We start from the raw sequence: 10176 nt of genomic DNA, 5'->3' as shown, positions 1-10176 counted from the left end.
ATATTCCTTTTATTGTCATAGATTGTTACTTTTCTTTTGTGATTTATATCCTTAGAGAGTTACGTAAAACAAAGATAGGTGATGACTTCCCCTAAGTCACACAGCCAATACGTTTAAAAGGCTGGGGTTGAATTTAGGACTTCCTAGCTTCCAAAACAATGCCCATTCTAGTATGTCATGCCACCTGCCTCACTTTTTAAATGAAGAAAATTTGTTGTTTTTTTTTTTGTTGTTTTTTTTTAAAAGGTGGCAATTTTGAATAGGAATGGGTTGTAACTTGAAGTTGAACACTTCCATAAAGATAATTACATATGGCAAGATAGAGAAACTTTTTGAAAAAAAAAATTCCCTAGAATGTGTGTGTGCCTGAATTCATTTACAACTGTTGCTGCTTTAAACACTTCAGGCAGAATAAGTGGATGGCGCTAAACAGCTTAGCTGCAATTATTATGGAATGTCTGAGGTATAATTTCCCCTGCGGTTTTGTTAGGCGTACAAAATTCATAATTCTGATTTGTGGCAGGTACTTATTACCCATCACAGGTGGGGATATGCAAATATTATTCTAGTCGGGGTGAGCAGCCTTTATTTCAGTATTCAGCCATTAACGAGATTTGCGAGGCTGGTACTCTGGGGCCATTTAATTAATTAGATGGTACAGATAAAATATAAATTGTTTTGTAGGCTACACAATTCCAGTGCGAGGAGATGTTTTAAAAAATGTAGTTAAATGAACTTAGGACGGATTGATTTGTTGTTTCTTATATCGCTCCAAGTAAATGTAAATCCTACTCATTATTTTTTCCCTATTAATTCCACTCAGGATCCTCATATTTGTTGAATTTCATGAAAATAGACGTTATGAGTTTGACTGGATTGGGAGGGCCTTTATCACCAAATCTCTCTGTCCACAGGTCAGAAGCATGCACCATCCATGGAAAAAAAATGTTTATAATCAAGCTTTAAAAAACAGCATTTTGTAGTGTTTTGTACAAAGGTATGGGTGTGGATCCTTCCCTATTATGGAAATCTTTATTTGATTGCTTTTTTTTTTTAACGTTGTACACAGACGAACAATACAGCTTTGAAAGTAGCATATTAAATTTATTTGTACTTTAAAACAAATCAAGCTATACATAATAGAGATTCATGGTCTCACATATAATGTTCTATTCTGCTTTATATTTAGAAATGTTCTTTTTTTTTCTTTTTTGGTTTGTTGAGTTTAGCATGAAAAAAAAAAGTTTTATAGATACTGAGTCCTTTTTTTAAGCATCACCATTACTTCTCCAGGCTTCCTGATCCCTAATAGAGCTCCCCCTTGTAACAAGTAGACAGTCAAACAGAACAAATCAATATAATGGTCATGTCTAAAAATATATGTCCCATAATTCACTTGCTGTTCCACACCTATTTTGCACTCTCTTTGCCTGTAGGAGGGAGGCATGTTTCCTGTGTGTAACATTTTCAACAACTATCTACAGCAATGGATTCTGTGAAAATGTATGACATTTAGAGTAGAGCTTTTCCTCCAGAATAACTGTGTCTTACCACAACTGCTCAAAAAGAGAGCTTTTGTTTTCTTATACACTTAAACGAGGTTTATCACCATGCTGAGTCTTAGAAGAATCACAAGAAAATGATTTAGAACTAGAAGGGACACAATTCCACCAAGTCTATTTTACAAATAAAGAAATTAAGGACCAAAGAGAAGTGATTTGTTCCAAGTCATACAGCTAGTTCAATGCCTGAGTCCAGATTTGAACCCAGGTGTTCCTGACTGCCAGGTCCATTGCTCCAGCCACCACATCACACTCTCTCTTAAGTTTTACTCCCCCGGCAAAAGCTAAAAGCAGCTCATGAGCAAAGTTTAATAACATGGTTGAGCACCCAGATCTCATTCCCCAGCAAAGATGAGCGAGTAGTTAATTGTATTCAAAAAACATCTGCTTAAAACTCTTCACCTGGAGAGAAGCCTTTTTTTTCCTTATGAAAGACGTTGGGAGAATGTATTTTAATTTTTTTTTTCAAAATAGAAAAGGGCCATTTTCACCCCCAGTGCCCTCAGTGTCCTCCAGGACAAATGTCTGTTCAGGATTCTCTCCTGGGAGAAGACCTCAAATCCCCCACTTGTGGCATTGCTGCCCTTGGAAATAAAGAGTGATTTTAGGTTTAAGTGTCATCTCTGCACTTTCTAATTATGTGACCTTGGGTTTCGGGTAACCTTTCTGAGCTTAAGTGGGAGGTAATACTCTCCCTTCTGTCTACTATACAAGGGTGCCGGAAAGGACAAATGAGAAAGCAGGTGGTTAAATGCTACATAATTGGTTCAGGGGGAGGCAGCATGGCATACTAGATAGCTTAGTGGGAAAAAAGGCAACCGTGGAGTCAGGAAAAAAGACCAAGAGTCAAGAACAAGGGTTAAGTTCCACCTCTGATACATCCTGTGTGTGTGATTCTTTCAGGTGCTTGTTTAACCTTCAAATTCCCCAAACAATTCTCCGAACTTTTAATGGCAGAACAGTTAGCAACCTGTGTTGGCACAGGGAATTTCCTCACTGGGAGTTCCCAATATCAAAGAAATGTGATGTCTTAACAAAGAAATAAAAACTATAAAGTGTTAAGTCAAGGCAAGACATTATTTATTTTCCTTCGGTTGCTACAAATTTCTCTACTAGCTCTCATTTTGTATCAAATTAGATTAACCTTTAGAGAAAAAAACCCTTTTGATGTTGCTATTGAATCATTTTTCAGTCATGTCTGACTGTTCCTGACCTCATATGGGTTGTTTTTGTTTTTGTTTTTGTTTCTTTTTGGCAAAGATACTGGCATGGTTTTGTCAATTTCAGCACATTTTATAGAAGAGAAAACTGAGGCAAACAAGGTTATGTGACTTGTTCAGGGTCACACAGCTATAAGTGTTTGAGGTTAGATTTGAACTCAGGAAGGTGTGCCTTCCTAACTTAAGTTCTGGCACTCTATCTACTGAGCTATCTCACTGCCCTTAAAATCTTTTTTGAATTAAAACCCAGTTTTGCCTAAAGAAGAAAAAAAAAATTTTTCAGCACTTTTCTGTTTATTCTTTCAAAGAGATTTCCTTTTAGGAAATGTTCACACCTTGTTTGTGAAAATATTTTCAACATCAAAGGTCCCATCCTTTAATTTGTTTCATTTAATCAGATTCTTCCTGGTCATGCTCTTGTGCTTAGACCAATTTATTCAGACCAGGTGGTCCCCAGAGTCACTGTAGATGCCAGAACTCATGTTTAGTGATGGAAAGAGAACTCAACTTGTAAATGGAAAACCTATTTTCAAATCACAGCTCTATCTCTTAGCTGTGTGACCTTGGGGAAGTTATTTTCCTTCTCTGAACTTTAATTTCCTCATATGAAAAATGGGAATTGGAATCGGCACTCTCTGAGGTCCCTTTTAATTCTGTGGTTCTGTGTGACTTCTAGAGAGTCTATAACTTTTTGCTATGAGGCACAAAGTCAAGACTTCTGAAGATGGTCCCAAAAACACTGTACTTCAAAGCATAAGTTCCCATTAATTGGAAAAATAAAATATCCTTGAATGAAATTATTTGTAAAAAGGCATGAGAAGACTTCCCCTGGCATAATGAACAGATGAGAACAATTTGTCCCAATAGCCACAAAGGCAGCTGAAGCTGGTGCTGTGGAGCACAGAGATTGGACTGATATGGAAGATTCCGTGGTCTTCTACGTGGTCTTCTAAAGTATCCTGGGCCATCCGAGATTTTTGTCTTGCTGCTGGACTGCCATAACTCCAGAAGAAAGAATGAGGCTGATGACTTTGTACAACTCTGCCTCAATTAAATCCATCCCACTTGTAAGTCAAGACATCATTCCATAATGTTAATCGGTCTCTTTCAAAAGGAAGGATGGACAACAATTTGAAAGAGAATCCATCCCTGAAAACCTAATGTAAATAACACTAATTCCCTCAAGTCTTCCTTGGACGTGTCAATCACAAATGCTTCTTCTTGTGCTTGCTTTGGCAACTTAAACTGGAACGATACAGAGAAGATTAGCATGGACCCTGCGCAAGTATGAGACACAAATTCATGAAGCATTCCATTTTTTGTAAATGCCTCTTCTTTAGAACCTTTTGTTTCTGTATTAAAGTATGCACTAATATTATTTGTTCCTTGTGTACACTTTATATCCTCCTTCCTGTTGCATCCATAAATTATCTAGGTATATAAGATTTTAAATTTAAAGCTGATCTTGGAGATTGTCTAGCCCAGTCCTTTTGTTTTATGATAAGGAAAGTACAGAATCCAAAAATGAAGTTATCAAAAGCATATAAGGAGGGCTGAAGTTTAAACCTAGGTCTTCTGACTCCAATTACATAGGTCCAAAAATAGTAACTCAGAATTTTGTGGCACTTTAATGTTTGCAAAGCACTTTATAAATGTTACCTCATTTAATCCTTACAATTTCCCTGGGAGGTAGGTGGTATTATTTATCCCCATTTTATAAAAGAGTAAACTGAGTCAGATAGCATTTAAGTGGCTTATTTCAGGTTCACAGAGTTAGCAAGTTTCTGAGGTCACATCTGAACTCAGATCTTTCTGTTTCTGGGGTCAACCCTCCACATATCGTGCCACCTAGCTGACTACTTGACTAGAAATTTTGTAAAGTTGAGGCAATTGTCTCTTTTAGAACCTCATGCACTACATCACATTAGGCTTAAATATATGTTGATAGAATTAGATTCGAATGAATTTTTTCCATCTAGATTTGGGGAATGAACTTGCTAAGAATACCTATATTTGCTGTCAAAGGCTCTATGCTTTCTCAACTTAACAACCTCCCTCAACAACCCCCACCGTCACTGACTTCCTACTTATAAGACCACAAACAATATTTTATCTTTTCTCAGTAGAAACCAAGTTACCTCTGGGCTTAAAGAACAGGAAAGGTTACTAAGACAATGCAAGAATTGGAGGTTATTTTTTTTCCAAAGGGGCTTGAATAATACATTTAAAACAATTGCCTATACAGCCTCGACACATGTTGGCAGCTGGAAATGCTAAAGAGAATATTTAAATGTTTAGGTCCTGGAGCACCATGTGGCAGTCAGAGGCTTATAGGGAATATGTTTTCAAGAGCCTTCTGTTGCTCCCAATAAAGAACAAGTAAGAGTTGAACTTTATCAACTTAAAAAGAGAAAATTTACAGGGGGTTGTGAGAGTCGACTCAGTACCTCCAAGGGAACAATATAATTGAAGGATGATAATTATTCACACTCAAAACATAACATAGAAGCAAAGATAGGAACCGGATAATGAGAAAAACAGTTATTTTATTAGCAGAACAAATATCCCAACGTGTGTAGAGTCATGAAGTTATCTACAAAGGGAATTGATTAAGAGAGTACCACTAAAGTTTGCTCAAGAGTGGTTGATACAAAAAATAATGAGATATCATGTTAATGGTGGCTTTTTAAGAGAGTGTTGAATATGTCTGCTTTTGTAAACACAACTAGGTAAATAGATTTGGCAAAATTACTCTAAATGATACTCTGGCAAATAATTATAAAAATAATTTAGGATACATTATTGGTTCACAATCTGTCTTCTCTTACAAGTTGCTTAATATATTACAGAAATAAATTTACAAATAAAGAGGAAAGAAAAGATACAGATTCTGCCAAAAACATTTTTCCCCTCCTGAGGATGGCTTCTTTCTTTCTCTCTCCTTTCTTGTCAGGAACATAGAAATAAGCTGGAGTTTCAGATGTAAGGCATGGGGAACTCACCAAAGGTTCATTCAAGCCCCTTTGTAAAATTGGGGATCTATGAAAACCTCCTCTTTTTTTACTTCCTGAGAATACCAAGGTGGGATGCATCTTTGGTGGGGGAAGGAGGTGGTTTATGAAATACCCTCTCTTTGGGGGGGGGGGCTCAGAATTGAAATGTACTCTTCTTTAGTTTCAAAATAAATCTAATTTACATCTCTTCCTTCTTGTCCATAAAGGCAACATGAGAGACTTTGTCAAATGTTTTGCTAAATCAAATGTATAAAGAATTTCCCTCACCTGTTAACTCAATCAATAAAAGTTAATGTGGGTGTCCAACCATATTTCAAATTTTCTTTTTTTATGACAAAAAATAGGACTAAATATTAGAGAGACTGGAAAAATGCACATAGAACACTGCTGGAATAGCTGTGAATTGGTCTAACCATTCTGCAAAGCAATTTGGAAGTAGGCTAAGAAAGGGACTTGAAATGCCCATGCCCTTTGCCCCATATTTCTCACTGGATGTATACACCAAGCAAGTCAATCATAAGAAAGATATATATATATATACCAAAATTCTTATAGTAGCATGTGGTTAGTAGCAAAGAACTAGAATTAAAGCAAATATGGGAATGGCTCAATAGAGAATCATCCATAAGTATAATGGTATATTACTGTGCTATAAGAAACAATCAATATGAAGAATGTTGCAAAGCTAAAACTAATGTTGTGAAGGAGGCAGAATGAGGGAAATGACATATAGTGACTCCAAAAATGTAAATAAAAACAAAAACAAGAAAACCAAATGCTGTTAAATTATGTTTAAGATTTATCTCAAAAAAAGTATATATTCACATCTGTCTGTGTATATTTCCCTCTCTTCTTTGTAGTGGTCGGAAACTATACATTTAGAAGAGTATTGATATACTATTTTATTTGGTTGATGTGTTGGTTAGTTTTGTAAAATTGTCTTTTCCTTTTCCTTTTTTGTTAAAAGGGATAGATCCAAACAAGGGAAAAGAGGAACAAATATATTGGAAAATAAAGATGATGCCAAAACAAAATTCATCAATAATTTTTAAAATTGTATGACATTGTTTTTATATCATATCCAGTTCCCAATATCTTGTCTTTCCCCTCTTCCCTACAATTCTACCAACTAACCAGCAAAATAGCAGGACCTGAAATTATACCCAGTATTCTATACCCATAATCCCTGACTTCTCTGCTCAAAGGAATGAAATACATTTTATCATCTGTGCTCTGAAACCAAGGTTCGCTCGTTATAATTTATCACAATTTGGCTGCCTTTCAATGCCATTTTCATTTGTATTATATAATATTTATATATATTGTTTTCCTAGTTCTGTTTATTTTTCTCCTCATTTATTCAAACGGGTCTTCCTATACTTCTCCAAATTATTCTATTCATCATTTCTTATGGCACAGTAATATTTTATTGCATTCATATTCACAATTTGTTTAGCTTTTGTTCAATAGTTTGTACATCTTTGTTTACTCAAAAAGCACTATAATTATCTTTTTTTTATAATTTTCATTTTGATATGTTGTGAGTTTTTCTTTCTTATATGGCCTGACCCTGATGAAGTCATTCAGACTCTACATGACCACCATTTCGTTTTTTATTTGTTTACTGTTTCATTAATTTGGAAATTTCCTCCTACATTGTAGATTGCAACTCATCTGTATTTGTCTATCCCAAGCAACTTTTGCCTATGCCCTCCATAAACTCACTGGAGGAGTAAATTCAATGTATTAGAAGTCTTCCTCTTTCTCCAGACAGCATGGGGGAGTACCAGCAGAGAATTCTGAATATCTGTCTGTCATCCCTCACCATACAACCAACCCACTTAAAAATTCTATCATATTACCCTTTGACAACATTTTTTATTTCTATTTCTCTCATAACAATGCAAATTTTAGAAAAAGTGAGCACAGCAAAACAAGTAACTGACAATCAAAAATGGTAAGCAGACAACAGTAATGAAATCAATAAGCATAACATAAATAATATGCTCTAGAATCTGACCAGGAATCAAAGTCAAGTTTAGTTGTCTATAACTTTCAGATTCCTCTTTTGAAAATGAGGTCAGCGTTTGACCTTCACATTTTCTCTCCCTCCTCCAATTAGATTATCAGTTAATTGAGAGCAGAGATTATTTGAGTCTACAAAGACAACCCCATCACTTAGCACAAAAGGCATATTGAAGGTACTTAATCAATGATTGTTGACTTGGCTTGATTTTATAAACTCTTTCTAATATGCCATTTCTTTTAACTACCTTGAGATATTTTATTCATCTGGACCTGGTGACATGAACTGCCAAGGGCAACCAGGTACTTTCTTACCTTCTTCCTATTTAGATGTCCTTTTGACCATTTCTGTTCTGTTCTTTACTCTTCCAAGACCATTGGTAAAGAAAACAAAAATTAAATTAGGGAATCCTAACTGGGAAAATGGTGTCTTCCATATAAAAACACTCCTAAAACCATTTTATTCTCCATGCTCAAGTCTAAGATTATCCTATTATGAATTTCTGTGATAAATGGCAAGCTTCCTCAAACCCCCAACCTCCCCCCCACACACACACAAAATAAAGATGGTACATGATATTTAGAGAAGTCTTTTTGAAAAGGAAAGGGTATGATTCAAAATGGCAGGGGGTGGTGGAAATAGGATCTAGGTCTTATTCCTTACACTTTTTAGATATAAGAACAGATATACATATAGTTATTTGACTTTTCTATGTCTGAGACAAAGGCTGATAATCATAGGTTATTTGGAGAAGAGATTAAAAAATTAGAGGCTATGTTATCATTTATTCTAATCCTACCCATAAAACAATTATTATGATACACACGCCAGGCACTGTGCTAAGCAATGGGGTCGCAATTAATAAAAAAGAAAAGGCAGCTACTGCTCTCAAGGAGCTTGCAATTTAATGGGAAGGAAGATGAGTGGGGCACACAAAAGAAGGCAGAAAAAATATTGCTTGTGGTGGGAAGTGGCATACCAAGATTACCTAGTTTAGGTGTTTCTTTTTCCATTAAGTTAAAATCAGGCAGAGCAACATATGCAGAATGAAATGAGCCAAAGCCCATTCTCTGCTTTCTATAAAAGAAGAAATTGGGTGGAGTTTGCTACTCTAATCTCCAGCCCTCCAATTAAAAGGTAGGAAAGGTTGAGGAAGGTGGTAACAATCAAGCCTTGAGTTAACCCTGTGATGATGAGATTAGAAGAAAGAAGTTTAACTTGAGAAGAGTATCTTATTTAGCTTGAAAGTAGGGAAAACAGAAGATGCTACTAACTTTGGTCTAAAGAGATGAAGTTATGTGGTCAAGGTTATCAAGGTGGCAAGTAGCAGAGCCAGGACAGGAACCCCAAACACATCCTTATAGGAAAAAGCTAAGTAAATGGATAAAAAATGGAAATAAGTAAGCACAAAATAAAATGAAACATGGGTTCAAATTCTAAATTACTGTGGGAAACATATTTCCTATAATTTCTTTTCCATTAGAGGTTAATTTATTTAACATTGTCAAAAGATAGAAGGGCACTTCAGTGGCACAATGGATAGAGTATCAGGACTGGAGTCAGGAAGATTCCTCTTCCTGAGTTCAAATCTGGCCTCAGACACTTACTGACTTTGTTACCCTGGGCAAGGCACTTAAACCTTCTTTGCCTCAGTTTCCTCATCTATAAAATGAGCTGGAGAAGAAAATGGCAAAACACACCAATATCTTTGTAAAGGAAACCCCAAATAGGGTTAAGAAGGGTAAGACATAACTGAAACAACTGGACAACAACAACAAAATGTAGAAGAGGACAGATTGTGATAAGATGCTCACTTTGATTGGCTTGCTCTATTATGGAATGTCTAGCAACTAGTTTCCTTTAATAGTGTTATTTGTTTTTCCAAAATTCTCCTATTACTCCTAATTTCCTACAGAATAAATTTCAGACTTTTAATCCTGGAATTCAGGGCTTTCTACAATATATCCTGAACTCAATTTTCCACTGAGTCAAACCCCTCATTTTACAGATAAGGGCACAGAGGTTTAGAGAAGTTAAGCTTGCCACAACTGTCAAAAAATAAAATTTGAACCTTGGTCTTCTACACTCCAAGACCAGGTTATATCATTCTACTTACTTTAATCTAAATATGCCTAGTACTATCCCACACCCACCTCCAGTTTACTCTTTAAAAAATAAGCAAACAAAAAAACCTTATCTTCCATCTGAGAAGTCATCCTGTCAATTTGTTCCAAAGTAGAACTGAAAGGGCTGGGCAATGGGGGTTAACTGATTTGCCTAGGGTTACACAAGGTATCCAGGTCAGATTTGAACCCAGGACCTCCCATCTCTAGGTTTGGCTCTCAATCCACTGA

The 10176-nt window shown here is 35.9% G+C and overlaps 1 non-coding gene across 1 annotated transcript; it reads left to right on the top strand.

Annotated features, from left to right (window-relative positions):
* The first annotated feature begins 3992 nt into the window (after window positions 1-3992).
* Window positions 3993-4104, top strand: LOC123248122. Its single transcript, XR_006506222.1, has one exon. It is a non-coding gene; the product is annotated as a U6 spliceosomal RNA (small nuclear RNA).
* Window positions 4105-10176: the final 6072 nt, after the last annotated feature.

Source organism: Gracilinanus agilis, chromosome 4, assembly GCF_016433145.1.
Source record: "Gracilinanus agilis isolate LMUSP501 chromosome 4, AgileGrace, whole genome shotgun sequence".
NCBI lineage: Eukaryota > Metazoa > Chordata > Mammalia > Didelphimorphia > Didelphidae > Gracilinanus > Gracilinanus agilis.
Note: the sequence above shows the minus strand (reverse complement) of the source record. Positions and strands in the feature narration are given on the sequence as shown.